Here is a 17,315-nt window from a genome sequence, read left to right as displayed (position 1 = left end):
CTATACCTTGGCTGAAGTGGTGTCTCGAGAAGTCCCCAACGAGGTCATGGATTAGCCGTCTAAGAGATTTATAATCAAACTGGTGGTTCGATGCTTTCCAGTTACATATTCACACGGACCCAAGAAGACACAGGTGGTTGACAAGCACACGGTCTTAGTATGAAGAACGGAGATGATTGTTACGGGTCATCCGATTCATCATGTTGAAGAACGAAGATACATCTTAGAATTGAATCAAACAAGGATTGAAGAAAAACAGTAATACTTTTATTAATCCATAGAACTCAGCAGGGCTCGTCCCCTTTACCTAGGTCTAGAAACTCATGCTGATAGAGAATACAATGTGAAATGAAAAATATGGTAAAAAGTCCCTGTATGATTATGTAAAATATCCCTTAAATACTAAACTAATGACTAAGGATTACATAAAAAGGGTAAAACGATCTTTTAGTGCTAAAATCCACTTCTGGGGCTCACTTGGTGAGTGTTTGGGCTGAGCTTTGATAAGATCCACGTATTAGGAGGCCTCTAGGGTGTTGAACGCTGGCTAGGGGGTCCTCTTTGGGCGTTTGGACACTGGTCTCCTCCTTTGGGTGCTGGACGCCTGGATTGGGGTAGGAGGCTGGCGTTGGATGCCAGTTTTGGGCCTTCAATTCTGAAGCAAAGTATAAACTATTATACATTGCTGGAAAGCTCTGGAAGTCAGATTTTCATAGCCATTGAGAACACTCTATTGTCTTCTGTGGCTCCAGAAAATTTCTTTCGAGTGCAAGGAGGTCAGATTCGGACAACATCTGCAGTGCTTTCTTTGCCTCTGAATCAGACTTTTGCTCCAACTCCTCATTTCCACCCAGAAAATACCTAAAATTGCATAAAAATACACAAAGTCATAGTAGAATCCAAAAATGTAAATTTAACACTAAAATCTATGAAAACTTAATAGAAAACATACTAAAAATTATGTGAAAATAATGTCAAAAAGCGTATAAAATATCTGCTCATCACAACACCAAACTTAAACTGTTGCTTGTCTCCAAGCAACTAAAAACATAGTAGGATAAAAAGAAAAGGAAGATATAATAAATCTCAGAGTTTTCAATGAAACTCAGATTCAATTAGATGAGCGGGACTTAATAGCTTTTTGCTTCTGAATAGTTTTGGCATCTCACTATCCATTGAAACTTAGAAGTGTTGGCATATTTAGGAACTTAGAATCCATATGATATTATTGACTCTCCCAGTTTAGTTCTTTTTTATTCTTGAACACAGCTTTCAAAGTCTTGTCCGTGACCCTAAGCACTTTGTTTTCCAGTATTACCACCGGATACATAAATGCCACAGACACTTTAACTGGGTGAACCTTTTCAGATTATGATTCAGCTTTGTTAGAATCCCCAGATAGAGGTGTGCAGAGTTCTTAAGCACACTCTTTTTGGTTTGGATCACGACTTTAACTGCTCAGTCTCAAGCTTTTCACTTGACGCCTTCACACCACAAGCACATGGTTAGGGACAGCTTGGTTGAGCCACTTAGACTAGGATTTTATTTCCTTTGGGCCCTCCTAACCATTGATGCTCAAAGCCTTAGATCCTTTTACCCTTGCCTTTTGCTTTAAAGGGTTATTGGCTTTTTCTGCTTTGCCTTTTTTTTTCATTTTTTTTCGCTTGCATGCATATATTTTTTTCTTTTATTGCAACATGCTTTTTCTTTTTCTTTTTGCTACTTTTTCACCACAAGAAAAACACCTATTCAGGTACACTTGAAAAGTGTAGCCAAAATTAAAAAAAATGATGCCTTAGGCTACGGCTACGCTTTTTGGGCTACGGCTACGCTTTTTGGGGTGATTCCTATTGCCTATTCTCAAAGGCTATACTTTTCTGCACCAACGGCTACGCTTTTGGCATTTGGGAATAGGGTGCGTTTTTCAAGTGATGCTGTCCAGGACCAAAGACTACGCTTTTCAGCTTCCATTTTTGCCAGAATAGGCTACAATTTTCAACGCTACTGCATCACCTGTAAAGCGTAGCCACATTGTATACCATAGCTACTTTTTATAAGTGTAACCTTAGGTCCATCATTTTTTTTATACTATAGCTACTTATATAAGTGTAGCCTTAGGTCCATCATTTTTTTTATACTATAGCTACTTATATAAGTGTAGCCTTAGGTCTCATTTTTTTTGGATATATATATATATATATATATATATATATATATATATATATATATATATATATATATATTCTACTAATTATTAATACAACATAATATTTAGTAATATAATTACATGTATAATAATTCTGCATTTTTAATTAAATGAGTTAAATATTATAAAATAAAAATAAATACATAATTATACTAAATAATTTCTTTATATAATTAAAATTATCTGTAAATAAAATATATTTATAATGATCCAAAAGTATTAATATTCATACATCTCACACTAAGTTAAGCATAGCTATATCAAAATAAATATGAGACCACTTAGAATTTACTACTAATACTCTACTAAAAACTAAAATATTATATCCTACGTCAATTCTATCTTCACCAATTTTTTTTTTTTGAAAGAGGAGCTCAACACAAGTAGTGGAGCAATTCTGTCTTCACCATTAGGACTTCCTATAATCCATGCCCTGCCAAAAAGGTTAAAAGAGAAAAAAATTCACATCAAAATTTTGGAAATTTTCTTTTAAAATGTAACTATTTCCTCTTCATGATAGATTCTATTATTAGTATTTAATTTCTTTAATAAGTTTCTAAAATAACGTACTACCAAAGATAAAGAAGGCACATACATTAGTAGTAAGATTGAGCAGAAATTTTTTCTTACCATCTAATATTTTTGCTGCCAGAATCCATAAGAATTATCAATCTTTTTTCTGTGTTCATGAATTGACTACATAGGTGAAAAATTGAATCAGAAACAAAACTTCAATATATATAAATGAATTTGAAAACGAAAAGCTAGAAGTAATGGCAGTGCTACAAGAACCAATTTCACATTAGAATTTTTGGACCAAAACCAGCAAAAAATATTATAAGTTCCCTTAATGATTTTAATTTCATCAAGTTTGAAGAAACAAACCAAAGACCAAAACAAATAAATAAAAAAATTACATAGCAATAAATGAGTATAAAATGAAATAAAGTAGAACTATTTAATAATCACGCCATTAGATTTCAGCAGCTACTAATTCTTAACCAAAGGGCAAAAAATAATTACAATTTCATTTAGAAGGCTACTTAACAAATCAATAAGTGTTAAGAGGCTAGGAATATATACTTTGGAGCCCACGATTTCAAGACACTAGGACAACCAAAAATATATACTTTGATTCTATATCTATACATCTATATATATGATATATACTATCCTAAGGTATTTAATTTCCCTAGCAGCAAAGTGTATATGATCGTTCTCATAACTAATTACTCACCCTTGAACTTAAGTTTATCTACTTCAAGTTGGCAAAGCAATGTAGTAGGAAAAGACAAACATAAACTTAAAACTAGCTTTACCCTTTACCTTTAATAAATCGAAATAGCGAATTGCCAACCTGCACAACAGACACAGAAAACAAAAATGAAACTGCAGAATTTTTTTTTTTTACTATTCAATTCATAATCAGAAAAGAAACCAGCTTGAAATAGGTGTGAAGAACAATTTTAATCAAGGCTGACAGCATTTGTTTCCACTATAACTTTGTCAAGAAAGGAAGTGAAATTTCTAATCTTGCCTCAACAGAAACTAAATGCTTCTCAATGGAACTAGACGATTCCCCTTCTATTACTCTCTGTTCAACATTGAAAAAAAAAAGATAGCCGATTCAGTAATTTCATCTATAGTTTTCAATAAAACTAGACTAGCAATTCAAACCCAATAATTGGGCTACTTACTATAACTAAATGGCAATATAAACTTATCCAAAGGCAAATGATAACCAAGGGTTTGCAACATTGCTTTAGTGATATAAATTGAAATTTAAATAGTGTAATCAAATAAGGGTAAATAATAAATTAGCTGCATAAATAATATTACCATATGAAAATGTCCATCTAAATTCTACAATATATATTCTCCCATTTCAGCAGAAATTGAAACACTCAATTGACTGCAATCACTGCATATGTCTCAAATCAAGCTTGGGTTCCCAAAATCCATCTTAAAATTTACAGGTACTTCAAGTTATTGATTCAATCAACAAAGCAATTTAAAAGCATAAGAATAATCCTCTCTTGAGAATACTCTGCTCTCTTTAAAAGTGAAATTTAAACAAGAAAAAATCAACAATAACAATAATAACAAAAATAAGAATAATAATTTAGCTGACACATGGTGAAATTTACATTGGTGATTTTAGTTTGATCTGGCAGTGCACAAATAAACAACGCAGAATACAGAAGCTAAAACCCCCAATTAAAAACCCTAAAATAAAAACCCAAAACCTCCCAAATTTCACAGAACCATCATCATCATCGGGTGCTTACCTCGCTTGTTAGGGATCGATGCTTTGACTCATCGGAAACCTTGATGCTTCACAGCAAAGCAGAGAAGCAGTCGGGAGAGAGCACACAGTTTCTTTGACACTTCACAGAGAGGGCGAGTGAGAGAGAGCGAGAGAATGAGCGAGAAGAAGAAAATGAGGCACAGAATTCTTACTTGGTGAGCGCGGTAATGAGCGGCGACGGTGAACCAAGAAACACATAACTCAATGCAAGTGGTAGTGACTAATTACACAGCTTGAGCCCGTGACCTAGAAATGACTTGGAGAAACTTAAATCATTGCTCCAAGGCTCCCTTCCATATCCAGTATACAAAAAATTTAGGGAAAAAAATAAAAAAGCCAGCAATGAAAAAATAAATATCAGAAATATTATCAAAATTTCACAAATTAATCATGATAAGAAGTTAATTTTTCACCTAATAAAATAAAAAATATTTCTCCAGGTACTCCGCATAATTCATGTTTTTACATTATTGTAACAGTTCTATGATTTATTACCTTTGAATAATAGAAAAGATATAATGGAATAATGACATGCAATTGAATATAATTGAGGTATGAATGGACAGTTAAGCTACTTTTTTGCACATGAATCAGATACATACAGCATAATAAGCTTAAGAATGATTATGATTTATGAAGTAGCACTTCACACGGTAGAGTTATGTAACTTATATCTAATGGGAACTCAACCCCAACCCCAACTTGTTATGATACTATTAATCAAATCTCAGTAAAACCCAAATTACTGTCTGCATTCTCACATCAAAGCACATGGAAAAAAAATTAAATTCAAACAAAATCCAAACAACAAAATTAAAATTAACCTAGAGACTTTGTAGAGTGAGTTTTCTGGTCTGTTAGTTGTAACAACAAATTAGTTAAACAATCTTGGAAAACTGGATTCAAAAAAGCGATATGTTTCAAAAATGAGTTCTTCGCAGTGTTCTATTGGTTATATTTTCCACCACCACCGTTTCACTACCTGAACCAGAACCACCATTCCCAAGAGCAAGAGTAGTCTTTATTACTTCTTTACCTTCCAATAATTCCATGGAACCTAAGACTGGTTCTGTTGTTGCTTGCCTTTTATCGCTGAAATTGAACTCAATGGTGCAAGAATTTTGACGTCTGAATCTAGGTACAAGATTGGAGTTATGTATTGGTGTTGGTTTATCTGTAAAAGACACAGAACTTGATGAATTATTGTTAAAAGTGTAGGACTTTGCATTCCAACTATTGTTGTTGCTCCAATAATCCTGAGCTTCTTGTTTGGTTTGGTGAAGACACTGGCATAGCCTATTCCATTTCCTTTTCAACTGGTTAATTCATCCTGAAATTTAATACATTCAATTATTATTCATAAGCCATCACTGATCACTAAACTTAATTTATTTGTTTGTTTAACTAATACCTTCTGATGATTTGTTTCGGTGGTATGAGGCTGAAGCCATAAAGGTAACGTTTTCTTGTGGCCTGGTCTGAGAAATTGAGATTTCTTTTCATAATTTGAGGCACATTCTTCACAGCAATTGAGCTTTGTTTCCATTACACTACTGGCCAAAAAATAATCTTCAATAAATAAACTAACATCCAAAATTAAACAAAATAATGATAAATCATTTGATTGATGATGATAAATCACTATTGGTTCATAATTGATACCAATAATAACAAGAAGGGTTGCATGCATAGTTTAGAAAAGATTTCCTTTTCTGGTGTTATTATTATTCTTTCTTTTGATAAAGTAAAAGTTGTGTGTTCCCCGAACTGAGTATCATGTGAATGCGTAATGTTAAATTAAGAGGTTTATGCACTGACAAAATAAAGCGAAGCAGAAAAATGGTTTCTCTGCACAGGAGCCAATCAAGGAAATAAGATTTAGGTGGTTTAGTCTGCTCAATATGTCCACTTCCATGTCCTGATTTTATATCTGTACACCATAACCAACATAAAAATAAAAACAATAATCAATCAGATAAATAACCGATTAAATCTTGTTTGTATACAGAAAAACACAGCTTAATTCTTTAGTTTTCAGATGAATTCCTGGTTTATATGATTAAGAAGAATTTAAATTGGTAATCAAATTTCCATGTAAAACACCCAAAGCAAAGAAAACATAACCAAAAAAGGCATCAGAGAGGAATATAGCTTGAAGCTGGAAATTGAAAGCAACCACTATGTTCAAGGAATGCGTATGAACCAAGACATAAATCAGAATATTTCAGTGTGAAACCTGTTCTTTTCACTAATTTTTCCTTAAGATACTAAACTAATTGAAAACCTAAAATTAGAACCCAAAACCCCGAAAAATTCACAAAACCAATTGAAAGAGAGGATACAGAACAGAGAATACTTACTTGGTGACAGAGGATATGACCATGGTGATGAGCGGCGACGGTGAAGAAGAGATGAGCAGTGACGCAACGGCTTGGAGACGGTGCAGCAGCTCAGCGGCGAGCTCCAGTCGACGGCAGCACGGCGACAGAGTATAACGGCAGCGAGACATCCCTTCGAGATCCTCGGCGGCGGTACATCAGCCTGGCGGTGGCAGAACGGCGACGGCAAAAAGCCCTAGCAGCGGCGGTGGAGCTTCAGCGACGACGGAGCACCCCTTTCTTCTCTCCTCCATTGCGTTTTCTCTTCCTCGAGCTCTTCTCTCTCACTGGCATTCGACGACGACGACGGCAAAGCCCTAGCCAGTTAGCCGCCGTTGTTCTCTCCTTCCTTCCCTCTCCTCTCTTCTTCTTCCTGTTCTCCCCCTTAGCTTTCTGATTTCTTCGTGTGTGTTGAGTGAGGATGAGGGTGTGTATTGCGTGTGAGGGAGTGGAGGTGATCGAAGGCAAACAAAATTTCACTTCGGTGTTTATTTGGTATTTTAATATTAGGAGACACTTCTAAAGCATACCCAAAATTTAACAAATGGGTTACTTTTTAAAAGTGTTCCCTTTGGTCTAAAAATATACCCATAGTTTTTTAGATTTGGCTACGCTTTATAAGTGATATTTAAAATATCTAAGGAGACGCTTTTAAATTGATGCCTCAATAGTGTTTCCTTTTCTCTTATAAAAGAGCACCATGCGAAAAAGCGTAGTCTATTTCTAGAATAGGCTACGCTTTTCAAATGTAGCTTAAAAAAATGTGGCTGAATAGGTGTTTTTCTTGTAGTGTTTCTTGCTTCAAGAATCAATTTTTGGTTTTTTCAGATTACCACTAATACTTCACTTTCATCATCATTTTTTCAAGATCCAACATTCTAAAATTCTAACTTTAAATATGCACTTTTCATTTATACATTCAGAAAACAAAAACAATGCCACCACATCAAGATAATTGAACTATTCTTATTGTAAACGTGAAATTCATGTATATCTCAATTCTTTTCAAATAAAATTTTCTTTTTAAGCAAGGTGAGAGATATATGAAATATTTTAATACTTTAAGACATAAATGCAAATGATCATGCAGTAAGAACAAGAGAACAGACAATAAAACAAACAGATAACAGAAAAACAACGAAAGGAAAGGGTATTAAGAGAACGAATCCACCTTTAATGGTGGCGGCTAGTGCTCCTCCTTGAGGATCCAATGTAGTGCTTGATCTCTTCAATGTCACTCCTTTGTCTTTGTTGTTCTTCCCTCATAGCCCTTTGATGTTCTCTAATTTCATTGAGGATGGTGGAATGCTCTTCATCCCAATAGCTTTGAGGAAGAAAATACATCCCTTGAGGCATCTAAGGGATTTCATGCTGAGGCTGTTGCATAGGCTCATGTGCAGGCTCTCTAGTTTGCTCCATCCTCTTCTTAGTGATGGGCTTGTCCTCCTCAATGAAGATATCTCCCTCTATAACAATTTCAGCTGAATTGCATAGATGACAGATGAGGTGTGGGAATGCCAACCTTGCTTTGGTGGAAGGCTTCTCAGCTATCTTGTATAGTTCTTGAGGAATCACCTCATGCACTTCCACCTCACTTCCAATCATGATGCAATGAATCACGATAGCTCTGTCAAAGGTCACTTTTGACCTATTGCTAGTGGGGATGATAGAGTGTTGGATGAATTCCAACCATCCTCTAGCTACAGGCTTAAGATTAAGCCTTTTTAGTTGAGTAGGCTTGTCTTGGGAATCCCTTTTCCACTGTGCTCCTTCCACACAAATGTTTGAGAGTACTTGATCCAGTCTCTGATCAAAGTTGACTCTTCTAGTGTAAGGACGAGGATCCCCTTGCATCAAAGGCAAGTTGAACACCAACCTCACACTTTCCAGGCTAGAATCTAAGATTCTCCCTCGGACCATGGTGCTCCAATTCTTTCGATTTGGGTTCACACTAGTGTCATGGTTTTTAGTAACCCATGCATTAGCATAGAACTCTTGCACCATTAATATCCCAACCTCTTCGTTGGGATTGGTTAGGACTTCCCAACCTCTTCTCCGAATCTCTCTTCGAATTTCCGGATACTCATTCTTCTTGAGCCTGAAGAGGACCTCAGGGATCACCTTGTTCTCTGCCACTACTTCATAGAAGTGATCTTGGTGGGCTTTGGTGATGAATCTCTCTATCTCCCATTATTCAGAGGTGGCGGCTACTGCCTTTCCTTTCTTCTTTCTAGAGGATTCTCCAACCTTGTGTGCCATAAGTGGTAATGGAAACAAAAAAGCTAGGTTTCCAACACCAAACTTAAAACGTTGCTCGTCCTCGAGAAAAAATAAAGAAAAGAGAATAATGGAGTAGAAGAATAAGAAAACAGAAGAAGATAGAGGGAGAGAGTGATTTCGGCCAAGGGACGTTTTGTGGTGTATGAGAGGTGTGTTTATGAAGGATTAGAATGAGGGGTATTTATAGGAGTGGGCTAGGGTTAGGTTCGGTCATGAGTGGGGTAAATGGATGGGAAATTTGATTTTGAAGTGGGTGGGGGTTGGTGGGAGTTATGATGGTTTGGAGAAGTGATATGGATGTGATTGGGCTAAGGTTTTTAGGGAAAAGTGTATGGGGATATGTGAAAAGGAGAGAGAATAAGTGGGGTAGGTAAAGATGATGTGGGACCTACTGGTCTTGAGAGGCTAGGGAATTCAGATTCCCTGCCCTCTGCACTGGCGTTTGAACGCCCAGTGTCTGCTCCATGGCTGGCGTTCAACGCTAGCAACACTCCATCCAGAGTGTTCTATTTTTACTGCTGAATTTTTCTGTCTCTATTTTGACTGATGCATATGATCATGAATCTAAAACTTTAAAGAAAAATAAAATAAAATTAAAAGAAATAGAAATAATTAATTAAGGTTTGGTTGCCTCCCAACAAGCGCTTCTTTAACGTCACTAGCTTGATGGTTAGCTCCATACGGAGGTGAGTATGGGCTCAGAATTTCGCCCCTTACAGTGAACTTTCTTCCTGTCTTCTCATGAATGAGCTCCACATGCTCTAGAGATAGGATACGACTCACTATATGTGATATGACTGGTTTCTTGGTGAAGATAACTCTCATGCCAGGTGAGAGGCCTTCAGTGGGGACTTTCTTGTCCCTTCAGCCTTTAGGTACTTTCTTCCTAGTACCTTTCTTAGTGCTTGTTAATGGCTGACCAACACCAAACTTAGAATTGATGTCTGGGCTTAGTAAAGCTCTGTATTGAAAGAGATGATTGAAACACTAGGTGTTACACCATTGTCTCTTTTTTATCAGAGGAAGAATTGGGATTGGACATCTTGAACAAGATATAGTCCTCTCCTAGTGGAAAACTATTTCTCCTTTTGTGACATTAATCATGGCATTTGCAGTAGCTAGGAAAGGTCTTCCGAGGATGATAGAATCATCCTCATCCTTTCCTATGTCCAAGACTATGAAGTTTGCATGGATGTAGTGATCTTCAACTTTCACCAATACATCCGCTACTATGCCATATGATTTCTTCATTGACTTGTCTGCCATCTCCAGTGAGATGTTTGCAGCTTGTACCTCAAAGATTCTCAACATCAACATCATAGAGAGTGACATGAGGTTTATGCTTGATCCTAGGTCACAGAGAGCCTTCTCAAAGGTAATGGTGTCTATGGTGCAAGGAATCAGGAAGCGTCCAGGATCTAAAACCTTCTGAGGTAGCTTCTGCTAAACCAAAGCATTGAGTTCTTTGGAAAGCAGTGGAGGTTCTTCCCCCAAAGGCTTTGTACCAAATAGCTTGGCATTCGCTTCATAAGAGCTCCTAGGTACTGAGCAACTTGCTCTTCCCTAGTGTCCTCATCCTCATCAGAGGATGAGTGTTCATCAGAACTCATGCATTGTAGGAGTGCATGCAATGGAACCTCTATGGTCTCTATATGAGCCTTGGCTTCCTTTAGTTCTTGGATAGAGATTTCTAGAGTAGGTATTGAGCACTCAGAGGGTGTGCCTTTGCTGATGTTTAGCCTTAGCTCTGATGGCTGTTTGGGTGCTAAACGCCCATGCTGTATACCCTTACTGGCATTAAACGCCAGTTCCCTTACCATTTTAGGTGTTGAACACCCATCAGGGGTATCCTGGCTGGCGTTCAACGGCAGCTTCCCTGCCTGTTTAGGTGTTGAACGCCTAGTAAGAAGTTCCTCACTGGCGTTCAACGCCAGCTCTGGTGCCAGGATGGGCGTTGAACGCCTAGTGAGGGCTTATTCACTGGCATTCAGTGCCAGGCTCTTGGCCATTTTGGGCGTTGAACACCCAGTGAGGGCTTCCTCACTGGCCTTCAATGCCTTTCCAGTCTCTCCAAATTTGGCCTCATCCTCAGTGGTGATGGTCTTGTACTCTTCTCTTGGGTTACTTCAGTGTTACTAGGAAGAGTGTCAAGAGGAGTCTCAGGGATCCTCTTGCTCAGTTGACAAACTTGTACCTCCAAATTTCTAATGGAGGACCTTGTTTCAGTTATGAAACTATGAGTAGCCTTAGAGAGGTTGGAGACCAGAGTGACTAAGTCAGAAAGGCTCTGCTTAGGGGTCTCCATATTTTCCTGAGCAGATGGGAATGGTGGTCTGTTCTTGAACCTATTATGGTTCTTTCCACTTTGGTTATTATTAAAGCCTTGCTGAGGCTTCTATTGATCCTTCACTTAAAAGTTAGAATGGTTCCTCCATGAGGGATTGTAGGTGTTTTCATATGGTTCTCCCATGTAATTCACCTCCTCCATGGTGGGTTGCTCAGGATCATAAGCTTCTACTTCAGAAGAAGCTTCATGGGTGTTGCCAGCTGCAGCTTACATTCCAGTCAAATGTTGAGAGATCATATTGACCTACTGGGTTAAGATCTTATTCTGAGCCAATATGGCATTCAGAGTATCAACTTCAAGAACTTTTTTCTTCTGAGAGATCTCATTGTTCACAGGATTTCTCTTAGAGGTGTACATGAATTGGTTATTTGCAACCATCTCAATGAATTCTCTTGCTTCTGCAGGTGTCTTCTTCAAGTGGAGTGATCCACCTGCAGAGCTGTCCAATGATATTTTGGACATTTCAGACAAACCATCATAGAAAATTCCTATGATAGACCATTCAGAGAGCATGTCAGGAGGACACCTCTTGACCAGTTGCTTGTATCTTTCCCAATCTTCATAGAGGGATTCACCTTCTCTTTGTCTGAAGGTTTGAACTTCCACTCTGATTTTGGTCATCATTTGATGGGGAAAGAATTTAGCCAAGAAAGCATTGACCAGCTTATCCCAAGAGTCTAGGCTCTCTTTTGGTAGAGAATCTAACCATATCTAGCTCTGTCTCTTACAGCAAAGGGAAAGAGCATAAGTTTGTAGACCTCAAGATTCACTCCATTTGTCTTAATAGTATCACAGATTTGCAAGAATTCAGCTAAGAACTAATGTGGATCTTCCAGTGGAAGTCCATAGAACTTGCAATTCTGCGGCAGAAGAGAGACTAATTGTGGCTTAAGCTCAAAATTGATAGCTCTAATGGCAGGTACAGAGATGTTTCTGCCATAAAAGTCAAAGGTAAGCATTGTAAAGTCTCCAAGAACCTTTCTTGCCTCTCCTTTATGTTTGGCCATGTCTTCAGCTTCTTGTTCAAAATTTTCTGAAAGGTCTCTTCCAGAGTCTTGTGCTTTAACTTGTTGTAAGTTCCTCCTTAAAGTCCTTTCAGGTTTAGGATCAAGATCAAAGAGAGATTATTTATCCCTGTTACTGGTCATAAATGAGAAAAGAAGAAACCAAGAGAGAAGAAGAATGGGAGCTCTTTGTTCAAGAACAGAGGACTCCCAGTGAGATGTGACTAAGAAGAGAAAGAAGAGTGAATATAGAAAAAGGAGAAGAAGAATTCGAATAAAAAAGGTAGAGAGGAGAAGAATTAGAAGTAGAAAAGATAAACAAGAACTAAAAAATTTTGTTTTTGTTTTAATTTTTTAAATTCGAGAAAATAAAGGTTAATTAATTAAAAAGATTTGAAAATTGGTTAATAAATTTTGAAAAAAAAAAAGAGAGAGAAGATAAGTGATTAATTGAAAAAAATTTGAAAATAAGATAAGATAGAAAATATTTGAATTTAAAAATAATTGAAAAAGTCAACAATATGAGATAAGAATTAAAAAGATTTGAAAAAGATTTAATTTTAAAATTTAAAAGAAGATAAGATAGAAAAGATAAGATATACGATAAGGAAGTTGAGAAAGGATAAGTTTTAAAATTAAAAAGATTTAAATTTAAAATTTGAAATATGAATTTTTAATTTTTTTTTTAAAATTATATTTGAAATAAGATAAGATAAGATTTTTAAAAAAGATATGATTTTTGAAAAAGATATCATTTTGAAAAGATTTAATTTGAAATTTAAAACTAAGATAAGATAAAAATTTTGAAATTAAAATCTAAATTTTCAACTAAAATTTTCGAAAATTTAATTAAAATAAAAATAGAAAAGATATTTTTTATTTTTTGAATTAATGACGAAAGAGAAAAACAACTAAAAGACACCAAACTTAAATTTTTTTAGATCTAAAACACCTACTATGCGAAAATTAGAAGGAAAAACACAAAGAGACACCAAACTTAAAAATTTTAAGATCAAAACAAAAAGAAAAATAAGAACATTTTGAAGATCAAGAAAAACACCAAAAACAAAATTCAAAGAATTCAAAGAAAACAAGAACATGCAAAGGACACCAAACTTTAAAAATTTTGAAAATCAAAGACACAATTTTCGAAAATTATAAAGAAAAGATACAAGAAGACACCAAACTTGAAGATTGACTCAAGACTTAAACAAAAGACACTAATTTTGAAAAAGACTACAAAAAATTTGAAAAATTCAACAAGAACAAAAATAAAAGACCCAAACCAAAAACAAAGATTGAACAAAGAAAAGAAAAGGTTTTTGAAATTTTTTTCATTTTTTTGAAAAAAAAGAAGAAAATAAAAGAAGCTAACAAAATAAAAGACAATACCTAATCTAAGCGACAAGATAATCCGTCAGTTGTCTAAACTCGAACAATCCCCGGCAACAACATCAAAAACTTGGTTACACGAATCCCCACACTTCATACAACTGTACCAGCAGGTACATTGGGTCGTCCAAGTACTACCTGAGCGAGTCAGGGTCGATCCCACGAGGATTGTGGTTTGAAGCAAGCTATGGTTATCTTGTAAATCTTAGTCAGGCGGATAGAAGAATTGTTGGATTTGTGAGATCTAAACTATCTTGACCTGTTTGCAACGATAAGAAGATGGTTAAGGCTTAGACATGCTTTATCCTTTTGGATTAACTCTGCTCTTACTGTCTTCTTCAATTGTGAAAGATTTTTTCTATGGCATACTGTATGTGATCAATGCCGTACGGTCACCGTCGCCAATCTCCTCCAAATCTGAACCCCAGGGTTAGTGCAGATCCATTCTGATTGAGGGTGAAGCTCTTGCAGTCCATTCTCCTTAATGATCCTACTCAAAATGCCACAGATAAGGTCGGATCTTCCGAATCAGAGAATGTTGCGCCTTTGGGTTCTAGCCTTTATCACAAAGCCCCTAATCTCCACATACCTCGGCTGAACTGTTGTCTTGAAAAGTCCTCAACGAGGTCGTGGATTAGCCATCTAAGAGATGTATAATCGAGCTGGTGGTGTAAAACCCAGTCAAACCGTAATTAATTAAATAATAAATTAAATAGGAGTGAATATGGTTAGAAAATTTATCAATCAGAAATTGATAATTTAAATATGATATTTGGACTCAGTAAATTTTTCTGAGTCGAAAAATAGAGTTTTCTGCGTAAAACTGCGCAATGAAAATTTGACGGCAATACCAGCTGAGATCTATCCAGTACTGTAGTTGAATAAATTAATTATAAGTGATTAAGGTTAAGAAATGAGAAATTATAATTTGGGAAGCAAGAAATATTTAAAATACGATTTAAAACTCTAATCTTAAAGGTTTCGGCCCAAAGTTGGGCCAACGGACTAAAACAAGTGAACCGGGCCCAAGTGGCCCAAGACCCAACATATATAAATATTAGTTATGAGCATTTCAGCTCGTTAACTCTAAAGAAAAGGTGTGGGGCGCTGAAATGGAGAAGAGAGGAAGAAGAGAGAAAATCCTAACTCCATCAAACTTCAAATCACCATAACTTTTGATCTGCAACTCCGATTGATGAGATGTTTGCAGCCACGCATCGCTCTTCTCATCCTCTATAATTCTATCTAAGTTTTGTGGTGAGTATTCCACTTTCCTCTGCCTAGTTTTCATTTCTCTCCTTAAACTCGAGTTTGGCTATGGGTGTTCAGTAATTTTATGATTTTGGTTGTTTAAGAGTGCTCTAGTATGAGCCGTTTGTGAGTTCCATCAACCAATTTTTTGAGTTAAGGTAAGAAACCCTCTAACCCTTGTGATTTATCAATTTCATGAACCCTAGGTTGATTATAAGTGTGAAAATTGATTATGTTAGAGTATTAGGTGATTTTGGTGTACAATTGGAAGATTTATATTGCTTGTGGGGCTTTGGTGAGGTTTGGAGCTAAGGGTTGGTGGAGACTTCCAAGAAGAAGCTCAATTATTTTGGCTACAAGAGGTACGGTTTAAGTTTCATTTAAGTACCGTATGGTGTGATGAGAATTTCTAGGCTAGATGCTCCTAGGATTAAGTTTGGATTGTGTAAATGGTTGGTACTAATATGTATAGTTGATATGTAATGTAAATTAATGATTGGGTTGAGAATTATGTGAATTTGTATGTTTGGTGTGTTGAGAATTTGATGAATTGGGTAATGAATATTAGTTTTTGGAATATGCATTTAAATTGTTAATTTGGGCCAGAGGCCGTGAATCTTAGGCCGGAGGCTGAAAAGAGGTAAGAGTTAAGGTATCTAACCGATACATCTAGCATGAATTCCTTGAGTGTACCTTTGGTAGTTTGAAGCACTTAACTTGAGATATTGAGTCTGATCACCTCGATATCGCTTGGCTAATGTGGACAAGACCCAAATGATGTCTAATGGACATGAATAAAGTAATCGGGGAGGAATTCCCAAGAATGAACCGGTGAAAGCACGCCGAGATAGGAATTTCGACAGTGGTATGAGTAATATGTGTTGGTTTTGGAATTGCTGAGTGACATACTCAGAGGCGAATGATTGAAAATGATTGGTTTAACTTGGCTTGAGTCAATTGGATCTTGGTGATTGAGCAGAGAGAAGACTTGTAAATAGCATTGATATATTTTGGATTCGAGCAAATGTGTAGGAATGGGATAATGACTATTGTTAGAAAACTGATGTTATAGGTTTGAACGATTAGGTAATGTAAGTATGGGGATCAAGGATTATTAAGAGGTTGTGATTGAGTCTTAAGAGGAGAGTTGCTAAAGAGTGTGTGAAAAAGGTGGCTACAGAGAAAGGAAGTCATAGGGAGCACAACCAAGGATTCGCACCAAGGGTTCGAGAGTTTAAGGAGAGAGGATACACACAATACTTTCCCCAAAGACGAAATAACTTTGCAACGAATGAGGAGTCCCAAGGGAACAGTTAGGGAAAACAGACAACGGCTACTTCAGATGTTTCTAGCTGTCAGAGATGTAGAAGTCATCACCCAAATAGGTCGTGCCGATTGGGGTTAGGTGTATGTTACAAGTGCGAGTTACCAGGGCATGTATCAAGAAATTTCCAACAAGGAGGGAGTCAGGATGTAGGCCGATTACGAGAGTAAGATTGAGGTAATTGCAATAATCATGCTTAAAGGACAATGCATGATTTTATAATACCATATTTACAATAAAACTGGGAATGTCGAGCTTAGTATTAGACTTAGAACCAAACCGGATGGTCCGATTAGGGATTTGCTTTAAACAAAAATGCTTTGGGCTTTGAATACCTGATAAGTTTAGCAGATTAATACAAATGGATAAATGCCTGTGATGTAAACAATTTTCTCTTGAGATTGATATGTTATGTTTGTTATTTAATTGGTTGATTTCTGGATTTTTGGCGAAACGCATTGAATCCGTGACTTTTAGTTTACTTTGATTTAAATAGATAAGTAATGGTCCTAAATGATAGATTTGGAAACGTTGATATGAAATGTTGGTTTTGATTGAGTTGAGGTTGAAAGGAGGGGACCCGTGACCGGTGGCAAACTCCAATTTTTAAGGGAGGTGTTGTCGAAGTTTTCCCAAGAATTTGAAAGAGTGTTGGTTATGGTTTTGAAAATAATTTTTTATTTGAGTAACTTTAACAAAAGAGATATGTTTCGAATGCTTTTATAGATTATTAAAGAAAATCGGATTCTTATGATTTTGTTAACTTGTTATTTCAAACTCATTTGATTTCTAAAAATGAAGGGAGTTTTGATTAATTAGTCAAAG

The 17,315-nt window shown here is 36.2% G+C and overlaps 1 long non-coding RNA gene across 4 annotated transcripts; it reads right to left on the bottom strand.

The window, feature by feature from the left end:
• Positions 1-2,353: 2,353 nt before the first annotated feature.
• On the bottom strand, positions 2,354-7,433 carry LOC112696661 (uncharacterized). Of its 4 annotated transcripts, none has more exons than XR_011862347.1 (10): positions 6,875-7,433; positions 6,333-6,444; positions 5,926-6,067; positions 5,551-5,844; positions 4,667-4,804; positions 4,495-4,593; positions 3,744-3,800; positions 3,533-3,563; positions 2,837-2,902; positions 2,354-2,639 (listed from the first exon to the last, which is right to left on the bottom strand). It is a non-coding gene; the product is annotated as an uncharacterized lncRNA (long non-coding RNA). The 4 variants fall into 4 exon arrangements; XR_011862346.1 differs by having other exon boundaries at positions 5,926-6,064; XR_011862348.1 differs by lacking the exon at positions 6,333-6,444 and having other exon boundaries at positions 5,926-6,064; positions 6,875-7,425.
• Between the last annotated feature and the right edge of the window lie 9,882 nt (positions 7,434-17,315).

The sequence above is a fragment of the Arachis hypogaea genome, chromosome 6 (assembly GCF_003086295.3).
Source record: "Arachis hypogaea cultivar Tifrunner chromosome 6, arahy.Tifrunner.gnm2.J5K5, whole genome shotgun sequence".
Taxonomy (NCBI): Eukaryota; Viridiplantae; Streptophyta; class Magnoliopsida; order Fabales; family Fabaceae; genus Arachis; species Arachis hypogaea.
This window is presented reverse-complemented; position numbering and strand designations above follow the sequence as displayed.